The 12,799-nt window shown below is 48.7% G+C and overlaps 6 non-coding genes and 1 pseudogene across 6 annotated transcripts; 4 read left to right on the plus strand and 3 right to left on the minus strand.

Moving 5' to 3' along the window:
- The first annotated feature begins 1,866 nt into the window (after positions 1–1,866).
- On the plus strand, positions 1,867–1,983 carry LOC138227121 (U5 spliceosomal RNA). The gene has a single exon (XR_011184842.1). It is a non-coding gene; the product is annotated as a U5 spliceosomal RNA (small nuclear RNA).
- A 230-nt stretch (positions 1,984–2,213) lies between these two features.
- LOC138227119 (U4 spliceosomal RNA) lies at positions 2,214–2,355 on the plus strand. The gene has a single exon (XR_011184841.1). It is a non-coding gene; the product is annotated as a U4 spliceosomal RNA (small nuclear RNA).
- A 2,810-nt stretch (positions 2,356–5,165) lies between these two features.
- Positions 5,166–5,239, minus strand: trnat-agu (transfer RNA threonine (anticodon AGU)). The gene has a single exon. It is a non-coding gene; the product is annotated as a tRNA-Thr (tRNA).
- A 772-nt stretch (positions 5,240–6,011) lies between these two features.
- On the minus strand, positions 6,012–6,130 carry LOC138227124 (5S ribosomal RNA). Its single transcript, XR_011184845.1, has one exon. It is a non-coding gene; the product is annotated as a 5S ribosomal RNA (ribosomal RNA).
- Positions 6,131–7,937: 1,807 nt separating this feature from the next.
- Positions 7,938–8,101, plus strand: LOC138227108 (U1 spliceosomal RNA). The gene has a single exon (XR_011184833.1). It is a non-coding gene; the product is annotated as a U1 spliceosomal RNA (small nuclear RNA).
- A 636-nt stretch (positions 8,102–8,737) lies between these two features.
- Positions 8,738–8,856, minus strand: LOC138227103 (5S ribosomal RNA; annotated as a pseudogene).
- A 1,292-nt stretch (positions 8,857–10,148) lies between these two features.
- LOC138227114 (U4 spliceosomal RNA) lies at positions 10,149–10,290 on the plus strand. The gene has a single exon (XR_011184836.1). It is a non-coding gene; the product is annotated as a U4 spliceosomal RNA (small nuclear RNA).
- Positions 10,291–12,799: the final 2,509 nt, after the last annotated feature.

Genomic DNA, 12,799 nt, shown 5'->3' on the forward strand with positions numbered 1-12,799 from the left:
AAACAGAAGGCCCTTTATCCCACCTATCTTCAAAGGTTTTATACCTCTCTTGATAGGCTAAAGCACACTCCTGCAACATCAACACATCTCCCTCTCTCTGCTGGAGGTAATCAAAGACAGACTGGCATTTAACTCTGTCATTGATACCTCTGGTGTTAAGAGAAATTATGTTTAGATCCATATTACATAAGAAAGTGGAACCAGTCTTTACAAAACACATTTCTCTTCGGTCTCACCTGTTACCTTCTTCTTTTTCTTTTTCTTCTTACCAATTTCCTGCCAGCCATCCTCTGAATGAGCCTTCATCAGGGTGGCAGCAGTAAAAGCATTCACGGAGTCCATTTCAAGGAAGGGGGTAGAGGGAGGGGTGGAGGGGTTCCAGCTGTCCCCATCGCCATGCTCTCCTTCCTCCTCGCTCGGGGAGAAAACAGAGTCATTTTTCCTTTTCCTCAAGTCCAGCTCCTGGGAGCACTGAGGGGAAAGGGGTGCAGCCGATGCACCAGTCTCCTCTTCCCCCTCACCCACCAGCTGTTGCAGATCCTCCGTGATGGACTGGATGGAGGAGAGGAGGGCATCTGTAGCACTTGCAGAGTCTAAGAAAAGCAGCTCCGCTGAATCCTGGGTATCGTCGCTGGACCCGCTCCACCGGGGGGCCCCACACTGGCCCTTGTTCTGAGGAGCAGGAGTGGGGGAGGGGTCCTCGCTGTTCTCGGGGGTTTTCAAACCCTCGTGCTTGTCTGGTGCAGTCTGCGGTTGTGGGAGCGTAGTGGATTTCTCTTCCACCGGCCCCGGAGCCACAGCAGGACTGATCCTGGCTGGAGGCTGAGAGTCTTTGTCCAACAAGGGTTCTTTGTTTGACTTGTTGTTTGCTTTGGCTTTTCGGGCCGGTTTGGCTGAAACAAGCACTGCCTCATCCTTTCTCATTTTGAGTTTATTGGCGTAGGCGTGAGGGCAGTTCTTAAAAACGTGTCCTTCCGAACCACATAAATTGCACTTTGGCAGCATTGAACAGTCAGAGGCTAAATGTCCCTGTTTTCCACAGGTCTTGCAGCATTTCACAGTGCAGGACGATGCCAGGTGTCCCACAGCACCACAGCGCCGACACACCTTTGGTTGTCCCACATAAAAAACATAGCCATTGCAGGCGCCCAGCCGGATCGTAGAGGGCAGGTGCCTTAAGCCTCCATTTACATTGTCCGGTAGCAAGCGAACCTCGAATTTCCTTGCTCCTGTTTTTATACCGTCAACATCTCTAACCTCAGTTCCATGGTGGACGGTGCAGTACTGCTTAAGCCAGGTGTGAATGTCCTCCGTCTTTGCCAGTTCCGAGAACATAACAACATGCACCGTTTTCCTCTCTCTCTGTGTCAGAGGCTGCAAGTTGATCTTCTCAAGGGCAGGAACTTTCCCTTTTTTTGCCTCAAACACATCCACACATTGTTCAAACAGAGAATAGGTAGCAAAAACAACCTCAAATGCTTTCTGACCTGGGAGAGCGAAGATGAAATCCAAGTGCCGAGGTTCAAAGCCAAGTTCCTTCTGTAACACTTTTCTGCTGAACTGCATACGATCCATGAAGAGGTCATCCAAAAGCTCAAAACGTACAGCATTGTTGCGGGATCCAAAGGTTGCCATCTCAAACTGCAAAACAAACACTGCTTCCACAAAACAAGAAAACAATCCAACTACTCCAACTACAGGCTGATCAAGGTATCTCCCCTGCCAGGTAAGCCGAGAGCCGCAGGCGATGAGCCCGGAGCTGAACGGGCCCCACTGGCTCATTTGTAAGGCCAGGTGCATTGCCAACCACGACCGGCAGGGCAGAGGCTTTGAAGGCGGCCTGGGCTCCTGCAGCTGTGCTGCCACGCACTCTGGTTTCTCTTCATCTCGTACAAATCTTTTGCCTTTTACTAAAGATTTCCATGGAGAGGAGCATGAATGAGTTCCATACAATTTTTGTGCTTCCCTGCCTTCGGGTGGGGCGCAGCTGGGCTGGTCAAAGAGAGAAAACAAAATCGCTCACAATCGCTCTTATTATGGCGACTGTGGCCGTCTGCTCTGTGAGTCCTCGGTCTCCGCCTGTCTGATTGGCGCTCTTTTCTTTGGGGGGCGGGAAGTGTCCGGCCGCAAATATGAAGCGTTACAGCAACGACATGCCATGAGACGATTGATAACGATTTCCATAGGATCCCCGCGGTTGCCTGGCAACCGTCAGCTTTGCGCAGTGGCAGTATCGTAGCCTGTGAGGTATAGCCGAGGCGCGATTATTGCTAGTTGAAAACTTTTCCCAATACCCCGCTTCCGCCGGTTTGCAATACAATCGTCGAAAGCAATTTTTGACAGTCTCGTCAGTGCGTGACATAGTCTTGCAGGCATCGTGCTGTCTAACTGCAATACTATACCGCTGGAGGAAAAAGCCCGGGTTCAATGAGCCTTGGAATGTGACTAGGAAAGTGAAGCCTTTTGAAAGAGGTAATGTCAACGCTTTTTTAACAGAGTACCAAAAAAGCGTCTTTTTTGAAGGCCTGGGCACTGAGCATTGTTGGTTCAGTGGTAGAATTCTCGCTTCTCACGCGGGAGGCTCTGGTTCGATTCCCAGCCAAAGCAGTGGCTTTTGCAGCGAGCGGCTCCATCACTTGCATCCCTTTGCAACTCGCAACTGAAAACCCACTGAAGCTAAGCAGGTGTGAGCCAGGTCAGTACCCGGATGGGGGTGAGCTACAGGGAAAAACAAAGTTTCCAGCTGGAAGCGGTGTTAATGGTGCCGGCGGGGGGGCGCTCACCCTGAGGTCTGTGCGGGTCCCAATGCCCCAGCATAGTGACGGAGACGCTGTGTTGTAAAAGGGTGCTGTCTCTTGGATGAGATGTAAAACCGAGGTCACAGCGCTCTGTGGTCATTAAAAATGACCACCAAAACCTTTGACAAAAGCTCTTGGTAATTGATGGTCTTCAATAATGCTTCTCCTTTAGGTACATTTTAAATCAGCTGAAAAATGCTGTGAAATGGGGGGTCACTTCACGCCAGTGTAGGATTTGGGTTACAAGAACTATAAAACTGCACGAGAAAGCCCGTACACTGAATTACACGGCTTTCAATTCAAAGGAGGGCAAAAGAAATTCCCTGAGTTTGATTTTTTGCAGCACAGAGAGGATTGCTGTCGTGAGGCTGGTTAGCTCAGTTGGTTAGAGCTAATAACACCAAGGTTGTGGGTTCGAGTCCCGTACGGGCCAGGTCCTTTTCTCCTCTCTTACAAAAGCTGTTAGGTTCCTTTCCGTGGTGAGATGGGTTGTCATGCAACGCTGCTACATAGTGCCGACAGACAATTAAATGACAAAAATGAAGAGAGTTAAAGCAGCTGGAAAGATTTTCTTACAACTTTTGAGCTGACACAGTTTTGGAAAATGTTTTCTTCACGCTGCACTGTACCACATAGGCAGCCAAGAGTCTCCAAAACAAAACAGAATTGACAGTCATATAATGTCCATTAACCCCGGTTTTAAACACAGCATCATGTCTGCCATCATAAGAATATGAGTCCAATATTTTAGAATATAGTCAGAATGTCTTCTAACCTTACCTGTGGTGTCTTTAATCCCTATTGCTAAATGCATGATGTACGTACTGCATACATGTGTCTTGAGAATGAGGAATGGGCCCCTGAGACATTTACCTGTTTCACAAATGATCGTATTTTACTAGAGATTCTGTTTGGGATTCAGATGTGCATTCGGACAGCAATCCCTTTCAAGAAATGATACGTTCTGGATGAGGTCAAAGGTGCTGGAACACTGTATTTAGGATGTATGTAAGCAGTGAAGTAGTGCAACACACTGGATCATTATATTATTAGAATCTATTCTACTTAAATTATTACATTCTACACAACTTGAGCTCTCAGCACCGTACTGAGCCCAGGTGTTTTTCTAAAGCTGTCAGGTGCAGTTCATTTACATGAAGGAAATCTCTTACTGGGTACGATTACAATGCAGTAAGTAGCACAGACTACTTAGGGAGTAGGCTGATGTGTTTAAAAACAACCAGCGCCAGACAGGAGTCGAACCTCCAAACTCCTAATCCATAGTCAGACACATTATCCATTGCACCACTGGCCCTCGTGTGACACTGCAGGGCTGTAACCCAGTGAGCTTAGCACTGCAACTAGTAAAATATTACCCCCGGTCCATTCTTTTCCAAAAGTGAGAAACACCTGTTTTCTACATTTTGTCTGTTTTAAAACCATATCTCTTTAAACCAAACCAAGAGTTTGTCTTTTGCACTGATATTCTGATTCATTTCGATTTCAAAGAAAAAAAAAACATTACCTTCCAAAGCATCATAAAATTGTCCCTTCCTCCAGACTCTACTTCTCTCTTGTAGTAGTACAGCAGACCTTTCCAGGTGAGAAGATCACAGAGTCCGAAATGAGCTTCCTCCATCAAGCAAAGTACCTGAACTTGACTCTGTCATCATAAAAGCGCCCCTGTAATAAAGAAATTAAATCCGAAATCAAGAGGGCAGTTGCCTACTGAAGTTCAAGAAGTCATAAATTTTAACCTAGCAACATATTAAAGGCTGCATCTATACAATTACGATTCTAGAAATGCTCACCAGATTACGTTTTAAGAAAGAACTGCGCCTCAGGTTCCGCCGAGATCTTAACTCGGATGGCAGGATTCAGAGGCTGGAGTGTGGAATGATGGCGCACGGAGGGTCCACATACTGTGGATCCCTCAGTGATCTTCCGCGTGTTCAAACCGCCAGCGTGTGACTCCCCTATCCCCCTGACCTCATTGCTCTGCTCTCGCCTCTGTGCAGCTGAGCCCGACTCATGGTAAAGTGAAAAAAATATGCCCTCAACGTGAGATTTACTCTGGAGTGAGGATAGTTGTTACCTTCTTATCGTTGAAACGGATGTATGTGATGTGGCGACTAGGTTCTTCTCCATTAGCAGGCTTAAGGTTAAAGAAGTCATTGCTGACTTATTTTTTTTTTGCCAGCCGCGAGCGCTGATTAGCGAGGTTTGTATTTCATGTTTTGCAAGTTGCATCCATTTTAAGACAAACAAGTCGTTCAAGACAGGAAATGAATACTTGCATTTAATTAAGTCTAGACGTATGCGGTTGTCCATAATGACCAGTTCTGTTCGAGAACACAGAACAAAAAAAGGCACCGCTGGGATTCGGACCCAGGATTTTCTGTTTACTAGACAGGCGCTTTAACCAACTAAGCCACGGCGCCCCGGGAGTGCTGTCCTTTTGCAGCCACTTGGACACACCACTCAGACACATCTGCATTCGGTGTGTGCTCCGCCTGCTCGCTGAGCAAGTTGCCACCTTTACATACAATAGCAACATCGACACCAAGAGAAAGGATGACAAATGGCTTTTATCTGGAACTTTTCATGTCCAAGGAGCTCAATGTGCTTTCTGTGTACAACAGGGCCACTGAACTCCACACTGGCCACTGAACCACAGCAGTGGCTTGCTGGCTTGACATCTCCCAAGGAAAATGTTGAAATCGCATGTGGAACAGGAAAATGACCCTCGAGTATGAGGGAAAAAAAAGAAAAAGATCAACTGGAGTGCGCCAACCCATGTCAGGACAGCCCAGTTTCCTAGACGAGGTGGCCGAGTGGTTACTGTATGCTGAGTCTAAAGACAGTTTCACCCGTTTTCTGATTGCTCGGTTCTGTACCAGTGCAGACATGTCAAACAGTGAATGGCTGTACCTCTATTGTATCCGTGCTCAATGAATGAAATCGGTAACAAATGAATATATGTCTAGTTATACGAAAAACGAGTGGTTTATCGACTCATCTTCATTTGCAGATTTAGAGGCAGCTTCGATATTCGTTTTACAGATGTTTTTTTTTTTTTGAATATGGGTCACACACATGCCACAGCAACAAAACATCTCTAGAGATGAGGCTATAGATCACCTTTCCATCCTGCAGGTTTTCCTCTCAAAGCCTACGGCACCAACGGCGACCCCTGCTGGCCGGGAGAGCAAAAGCTTACAGCACCTGGTATTCCCAGGCAGTCTCCCATCCAAGTACTAACCAGGCCCGACGCTGCTTAGCTTCCAAGATCAGACGAGATCGGGCATGTTCAGGGTGGTGTGGCCGTAAGCGAAAGCCCTGGCGCCTGACTCGCTACTTGAAGCTGTGTGTGGCGGGGGTTCCGTGCCCCCCGAGCGGCACTGAAGGATCGTTCGTGTGCAACTCTTTGGAAAGGAGCTGCTTTCCAAATCGCATTGCGTGCCTGGATGTTGGCGAATGCGCTCCCTTGTGTTGGCTCGTCCCGCACTGGAGGAGGACAAACAATCTGCACGGAGGAGCACCAGGCAAGTCTTCACCAGACAAAAACCTCCAGTGCACAGCACTCTGGAAACATTTCGGGGCTTTCGCGTGTTTATTTCAGCACGTAAAGCGCACCGGTCCAACACGTCGGCCGGGCGCGCGGCGCCTCCGCCCTCTTGTGGGCTTGCGGCGTCAGAGCAAGAGGCTCCTTCTCGCTGCCCTTCCGCTGTGTTGCAGGGCCCCGAGAGGGAACCCGGAGCGCTCACTTTGTGGGGGGCGGGGGACCGCGTTCGCGCTCTGCCCCCGGTCTCTTGCGCGAGTACTAAATCTCACGGACAGGGGGGCCTCGTCATTGATTGTTACAGGTGAGACGGGGATTAGGAGGAGACCCCGACTGATGGGTAAAGGGGAGCACTAACACCAGAGGGACACCCCCGGCGTCTCTTTTTGAGAGACGCCCTGGGGTTTCCTAATGGCCAAGGAGGGTCGGGACCTCGGTTTGACGCCTCCCCCGAAGGACGGCGCCTGTTTGTGCAGCAGAGTGTCGCCATCAGGAGGCTGGGGCGTAAGAGAGCCACACAGCCCGCAGGGTGAGCGCTCCCTACTGGTCCCAGTCACACCTCTTGCAGGAGCAGCAGCAACCGGAGCTTTTCCGGGGTGGAATCTCCCATCCGGGTGCCGGCCAGGCTCACACCTGCTGGGCTGCCCCGGGGGTGAGCCCAGTCGAGAGTCGCAGGGCCAGATCTAGTCACCGGGGAGAAACGATACAAGTGAAGGATTGCTCGGCTCTCGGCACTTGAAAAGACCGACAAATGTCTCGTTCCCGCCGGAGCTGAATGTAACCGCATGTGTGGTGTCGTCTTCTTCCCCCGCCCCGCTGTGTTTGCTGTATTGTCTCTGAAGCCGGCCCCCCCGAGACGAGACGGGCTGTTCCTGTGCCCCAATTAACACTTTACAGGTGCCATTCCCCGGCATTGTGGCCATTGTCGGTGCTCACACGCGATAAGATAAGGCGGAGGAGAGCGGGGCATGCCCAGCGGCAGACATTCAAGGAGGGGGCAGTGCGAGGTGAGGTGAGGTGCGACACGCCGGAGCCCCGACGCAGCTAATGCGGAGCACTTGTTGGACTGGCATCGAAAGGACGTGTGCGCACGGAGCGAGCCTTCCCTGCGGCGGAGCGCGGGAACTTTCTCCCCCCCTCCCGCTGCAGGAGTTGTGTGCACTGCAGCGGTGCCGAGAGAAAAGCACAGAAGGCAGCAGGCTCTGGAGAGCAGGTTAGAGACGGAGCCTTGTGGGCAGGCGAGCAGGCCCGTTTTTTGGAAATTGCTGAAAAGGTTTGTTCGGTGTGTGGCAGGCGCACGTCGCGAGCTTGCGTGGCGATCTGCCGGTCTGGAGTTATGCAAATGAGGCCAAATTGCATCCCGGGACATGCTGCGAATGCGCAACGGCGACTGCAGATGTGTAGGAAACGGCGCGCTCGTTTTCTCGTTTTGCCCACACTTTTGAGTGTTAGTGTGGCGTGTGAGTGTGTGAAAGAGTGGGCCCAGCAGAAGGCGGTGGCGTGCGGGGCGAGGAGGTGGCCTAGGCTGCGCGACTTGTGCTGTGGGTGCGGGCCGCTTGCAGGGGCCTGTTTAACTCCTACTTACCTGGCAGGGTAGGTACCTTGATCAAGAAGGAGGTTCACCCAGGGCGAGGCTCGGCCATTGCACTCCGGCTGTGCTGACCCCTGCGAATTCCCCAAATGTGGGAATCTCGACTGCATAATTTCTGATAGTGGGGGACTGCGTTCGCGCTCTCCCCTGATGTGCTTGATCCAAAATCAGATACGAGAGGGTTAGGACACCACGAGCTGCGTGGCTGCGGAAGGATCCCGGTTCGACAGGAGGGGACGCCGCTGCTGGTTCTCGCTGGCTTTTAGTTAGGGGTCCGGAGAAGCATCTCAAGCTAGTTCCACTACTCCTTCCGGACGTTCATTCCCTTTTCAAAGTCAGTCGTTTTGCTGTAGTCTGCGTTCTTTAGGCTGATTATCGAGGTTAGCCTTTATTTGGTCATGGGGGGCCTCGGTACTGTATGCTGAGTCTAAAGACAGTTTCACCCGTTTTCTGATTGCTCGGTTCTGTACCAGTGCAGACATGTCAAACAGTGAATGGCTGTACCTCTATTGTATCCGTGCTCAATGAATGAAATCGGTAACAAATGAATATATGTCTAGTTATACGAAAAACGAGTGGTTTATCGACTCATCTTCATTTGCAGATTTAGAGGCAGCTTCGATATTCGTTTTACAGACGGGTTTTTTTTTTTGAATATGGGTCACACACATGCCACAGCAACAAAACATCTCTAGAGATGAGGCTATAGATCACCTTTCCATCCTGAAGGTTTTCCTCCCAAAGCCTACGGCACCAACGGCGACCCCTGCTGGCCGGGAGAGCAAAAGCTTACAGCACCTGGTATTCCCAGGCAGTCTCCCATCCAAGTACTAACCAGGCCCGACGCTGCTTAGCTTCCGATATCAGACGAGATTGGGCGTGTTCAGGGTGGTGTGGCCGTAAGCGAAAGCCCCAGCGCCTGACTCGCTACTTGAAGCTGTGTGTGGCGGGGGTTCCGTGCTCCCCGAGCGGGACTGAAGGATCGTTCGTGTGCAACTCTTTGGAAAGGAGCTGCTTTCCAAATCGCATTGCGTGCCTGGATGTTGGCGAATGCGCTCCCTTGTGTTGGCTTGTCCCGCACTGGAGGAGGACAAACAATCTGCACGGAGGAGCACCAGGCAAGTCTTCAGTGCACAGCACTCTGGAAACATTTCGGGGCTGTCGCGTGTTTATTTCAGCACGTAAAGCGCACCGGTCCAACACGTCGGCCGGGCGCGCGGCGCCTCCGCCCTGTTGCTGCCCCTGCAGCTGCTTCACTTTTCCCTTTAGTTGCCATCGATTTTTTTGTAGTGCTATACATATACGATTGAGGTATCTTAGAGTTCTCCTTCGAAGACCCAGCACTCTCTTTTCTTTTCCCAGTGTTACTCATATCGGACTTTTTAAACCTAAAAAAAATCGTTTTTTTTTCTTTCAATTAAAACTGAAGTTTAAACAACTAGTGTTAAGTCCTTATTTTTCTGTAGTCAAAAAAAGCAAAAATTAACATTCAGGTCATGAAAAACTCAAAAAAAACTCCCCAACCACTAAACTTTACCTCCCACCTGAGCGCCATCTTGAACGCCCCTACCACCAGAGAATGCTCACGATTTCGGAAGCTGTCTCCGGGACGTGCTGATTCCACACATCCTGAATAAATCATGATATTGTTAGTTGCTGTAGCTAGACGTTCAAATGAGTTTCATGGCCAGATGGACTGTTTCCTCCAGCGGTATAATATTGCAGTGAGACAGCACGATGCCTGCAAGACTATGTCATGCTAAACGCCACAGATTGTGTTTGTCCGTTCGTGTCAGTCGTCCCGCAGCCACGGGAAGTGGGACACAAACATGCTGCAATGCTTTCAAGACGTTAGGATTTGTTTGTGCAACATCCAAGAAGAGTACTTGTGGCTTGAATGTGAACTGTACGTGCCCGCCCCCTTTCCTCTGTAGTGCATGAGTTCCTCCCGGCATGCCCTTCGTCATTGTTCTGTCATCTTGTATTTAAAGGGTTGTATTTCTGCTGCTGAAAATAAGCAACGGTTTTCTCACAACGCCCTTTGTTCCCAACGGAGCCCTTGTCTGTCATGAAATTCTTCAAAACCTCAAGCTAGAAGAAGAAGAAGACGACAAATATGAAGCGTTACCGCAACGACATGCCATGAGACGATCGATAACGATTTCCATAGGATCCCCGCGGTTGCCTGGCAACCGTCAGCTTTGCGCAGTGGCAGTATCGTAGCCTGTGAGGTTTAGCCGAGGCGCGATTATTGCTAGTTGAAAACTTTTCCCAATACCCCGCTTCCGCCGGTTTGCAATACAATCGGCGAAAGCAATTTTTGACAGTCTTGTCGGAGACTGAGCAAGGTGTTTAAAGACAGATTTGGTCACGGTGATATCATGGTAGAAAGAAACGAGCTTGTTACGTGTCAACAGGAACGCTCTTTAGCTCTTTCAGCTTTATGCAGAGAACAGCGTCTGTCGAGATTACTTTTGTGTCAGCGCGAAACGCCGTGTGCTGTCAGTATGATTTCATATTGCTCATAGCGGCGCCTGGCTTTTGTCTGTCAAACGTTAGGTTGCGCTTCTTCATGCTGCATCGTCGGCATGAGTGGAGCATTTTAAACGTCTGTACTTACTGCGCCCCATAAGAAATCGTTTGTCCCCATTCAAAAGAGATTGTGCGATGTCCTGCAGCGTTCGCAAAGCAAACCTTTGACAGTTTGAAAAGAGGAATTTATTCTGCTTCCTGTGCGTGCAGTAGTTACAAAGTTGAACGTCTTTACACGATCTGCTGCAGTTTTCAGTGGGTGGGCTTTGTCAAATGGCTTGGAAAAACGCACTGTGTTTCGGCTCGGGAAACATCATGAGCAGTGTCCTGCATGTTTTCTGTGTATAGCTGTCTTTTAACGCATACAGAATTCATTCGAAATCATTGATTTCTCCAATTAACAAGGGTCCCTTTTTGAACCTGCCAGAAGCATCCTTTCAATGTAACAGATTTACTCCGGGGAAGGGCAGCATGACATTGAGAGTAGCTCAAGCTTTCAGCACCTTTATCTGACTGCATGTATGCAGACACTGCTCAGAATCCCCTGTAAGATTCTCCTTCAATTCCGTTTTGCAGTGCTTTAGCTCTTTCAAAAGGCTTCGCTTTGCTAGTCACAATCCAAGGCTCATGACAGCATTTGAAAACATTCGCAACTGCGTTGGCCGGGAATCGAACCTGGGTTAACTGCTTTGAAGGCAGCTATGCGCAACACTGGCTCGCTCCAGAATAAATCTCGCGTCGAGGGCATATTTTTTTCCATTTTACCGTGAGTCGGGCTCAGCTGCACAGAGGAGAGAGCAGAGCAATGAGGTCACGGGGACAGGGGAGTCACACGCTGGCGGTTTGAATATGCGGAAGATCACTGAGGGATCCACAGTATATGGACCCTCCGTGCGCCATCAGTCCGCACTCCGGACTCTGAATCCTGCCATCCGAGTTAAGATCTCGGCGGAACCTGAGGCGCAGTTCCTTCTTAAAACGTAATCTGGTGAGCATTTCTAGAATCGTACTTGTATAGATGCAGCCTTTAATGTGTTGCTAGGTTAAAATTGATGACTTCTTGTATTTCGGTAGGCAACTGCCCTCTTGATTTCGGATTTAATTTCTTTATTACAGGGGCGCTTTTATGAAGACAGAGTCATGTTCAGGTACTTTGCTTGATGGAGGAAGCTCATTTCGGACTCTGTGATCTGCTCACCTGGAAAGGTCTGCTATACTACTACAAGAGAGAAGTAGAGTCTGGAAGAAGGGACAATTTTATGATGCTTTGGAAGATAATGTTTTTTTTTCTTATACTGAAAATGAAAGGTAGTTGTTTCTATATGGACTCAGTCTTTGGAATTTGTATATTTATATATTTCAGTGAACCCTCAGCCATTCCTTCTGTATTGTAATTCAATTTCTCTTTTAAAATTCCTTCCCCACTTCTAGGACCTGCAGTTGCTGAACTCCACAATGGCTTCTATTGGAAAGTCTGTGACTGAGACCATTATTTATTTAGGAGCAATGAGCAATTCTTATATAAATGCAATAAAATCATTATGCTCAAACTATGAGAGAGAATTTTAAGGATAATTTAAGAAATCAGTCTTAGCTTGTTTCTATACACAGATGGTATTATTTATTTTCAAAGGAAACCCGCGCGGATTCCCCTGGTGTGCAAGATGTACCTGAATACTCTTGATCAGCTTCCTGCTCACTTGAAGAGGGCGTGTATGAAGCACGCCACGGCAGAAAAGATCATGATGGCCTCTCAACAGGCGAGGGAGGACATGATGAATCACCTGAAGAACGGGGTCATCGTGGATTACCACAGAATAGAGATCGTGTCTGGTGAGGCAAACAGGATAGTGGTTGTAAGACTGCTAGAGTCCTTGGGCCTTTTTGTACATGGGAAGCCTGAAGACACATTGGCAAGGTGAGATATTTTTAATCTGTAAGGCTTCTGTAGTTTCTTTTTGAAATCATTGTTACAACATATTATGTAAAAGCATGTTGAAAAGAATCTACCTGCATTCCAGCGGCCCTGAGCAAGAGGCCGCTGTCCAGGAGGAAGAGATGCCAGAGGCTGCTCTAGAAACTGAAACAGAAGCGGATAAGGAAGGGGAAGATGTGAGCTCTGAAGAACTCTATCAGCAGTAAGACTTTTTTATTTTTCAGATGTATCTATTTTTTACTAAAATTCTAATTTGTCTTATAGGTATAAAATGTTTAAACCGGTGTTTTATATCCTTACAGGCCCTGAGTAGTTAAAAAGTATCAGCAGGCCGGAAGAGAGTGGCCCAAGCTGGACTCTATAGAAAGCACTCCCTGGAT

This window comes from Lepisosteus oculatus, unplaced genomic scaffold (assembly GCF_040954835.1).
Source record: "Lepisosteus oculatus isolate fLepOcu1 unplaced genomic scaffold, fLepOcu1.hap2 HAP2_SCAFFOLD_239, whole genome shotgun sequence".
NCBI classification, from domain to species: Eukaryota; Metazoa; Chordata; class Actinopteri; order Semionotiformes; family Lepisosteidae; genus Lepisosteus; species Lepisosteus oculatus.